Consider the following 1,917-nt stretch of genomic DNA (forward strand, 5'->3'; position numbering starts at 1 on the left):
ATGGTCCCTGATGGCATCGCTGGCTCCTCACATCAGGCTGATCCTCACTACCCTCCAGTCTTCAGTTCTACCTCTCTTCATTGTGCCCACACCCTCCTGCTTCTCTTTCTCTTCCATCTCTCCACCACTTACTTGCTTCTCTTAGTGGTGCCCAGGGCCTCTGGGTGTCTGGAGTCATCTCAGGAGTGGTCTCAGGAGTGCTTTACCCCTCTCGTACATTATGGCCATAATGCAAGATGGCAGGGGTCGTCTTGGCATAGTCCCCTGGGCCTGTGCGGAGGAGGACTGGTAGTGATCTTAGGCTAGCCCCCCTCCTGGGAGCCTGTTTGGGCCTGCCTGGCACCAGACTGATGGTTGTTTAAGGCTCACTTTATTCAGGGAATGTTAGGCTACTAATTGTTCAGATGTTGACAGGTCAGAGTATAGGCAGAGCCTGTCTCCTCTCTGTTACCTACCGGCTCATTTGTGATACAGCAGCCACACCTACAACCTCTTTAGGGGCCAGAACTCTGCCCCTTCTTTAAATCGATTCTTGTTTGGGATTTTGTCACAGCAGTGGGACAGGGAGCCTATATGGAGCTAGCCTAGATGTCCAGCAACAGATGAATGGACAAAGAAAATGGGAGACACATGCACAGATGGATTTAATTCAGCTGTAAGGAGTTGTGGGCTGGGGAGAGGGCTTCAGTGGTAAATGTGCTCCCGTGCAAGCCCGATGACGTGAGTTGATCTCTAGAACCTGTGCAAAAGAGTCAGATGCCACGGTTTTTGGTTGTCCTCTGTAATCTCAGCTTTCCTAAGTCAGGAAGGGAGGTGGAGACAGAAAGATGGCCTGGAGATGGTGGGCCAGCCTGAGCTACCAGCATGGGAGGCAAAATAAAGCAAAACAGGATAATGAACTCCTAAGAGCTGAACTCTGACCTCCACACGTGTAGTCATGGCTCACACAGGTCTCACCACCACAATTACATGCACACACGCACACACAGACACACACACTAAAATCATAACATTTGCAGAAAAATGGGTAGATATGGAAATTATGTTAAATAAGACAGATTCAGAAAGACAAATAGCATGCTTTCTCTCTTATGCATGTGTGCATATGAATATTTTTATATAGGCATGGAATTTACATATGTACATAACAGATAATGCAAATGTAAAAGGAGGGATGAGAAGTGGGGTAGGGGAGGCAGAATACGTCCCTTTCCCTCTGATGTGCAGCGTCTGTATTACCTACAAGTAATGCAGCTTAACTCTCTCCTCATCTGTAGCAAAGGGAGACTGCTCAGAGGGTGGGAAAGTGGAAGAGCTGGTGAAGTTAGTTACAATGTTATACTGCATAAAAACATCATAGCAAAGCTCAGATCTCCCCTGCTAACTAAAAACAACACTATGCATCTGTGAAGAAAACTGTAATCATTAGATTTTCAGGAAATGGAATGAATCTGGAAAGTATAAAACAACCAAAACTCAGAAAGAAAAAAAAATTCTCATGAGATGCCTTTTGAGGATCCTAGTCTGTGATGTATTTATGTGTAACAGGTATCCGTTCGGGTGAAATCTAAAAACCTAGAAAGAAGACCAGGAGGGAGCAGTGTTTGTGATGAAGGATGGAAGGTGGCCAAAGGAGGAGGGATGTGAAGAGACAGTATCAGGGAGTGGTTACAAGGAGGAAACAGGGATTCCAGTGTGGGGACGAGGTAAGGAGAATCACAAAAGACACACTTTATTGAATACCATCATCACGATGTCTAACAAAGTATATGTGAGCTAGAAAGGGAAGTTAAAAAGGAAAAAGAAGCAACTAATTGACATACTAAACAATGCTGGTTGTAATTGGTAATTGTGGACACAAGATGGCGCCCTCAGCATGCTGTTTAGAGTCTGTGAGAGTGTGTGTCTCCCTCCCTC

At 45.6% G+C, this 1,917-nt stretch overlaps 1 non-coding gene across 1 annotated transcript; it reads right to left on the reverse strand.

Annotated features, from left to right (window-relative positions):
- Nucleotides 1-380: 380 nt before the first annotated feature.
- On the reverse strand, nucleotides 381-506 carry LOC114640216. The gene has a single exon (XR_003714122.1). It is a non-coding gene; the product is annotated as a small nucleolar RNA SNORA17 (small nucleolar RNA).
- Between the last annotated feature and the right edge of the window lie 1,411 nt (nucleotides 507-1,917).

This window comes from Grammomys surdaster, unplaced genomic scaffold, assembly GCF_004785775.1.
Source record: "Grammomys surdaster isolate TR1022 unplaced genomic scaffold, NIH_TR_1.0 125789, whole genome shotgun sequence".
Taxonomy (NCBI): Eukaryota; Metazoa; Chordata; class Mammalia; order Rodentia; family Muridae; genus Grammomys; species Grammomys surdaster.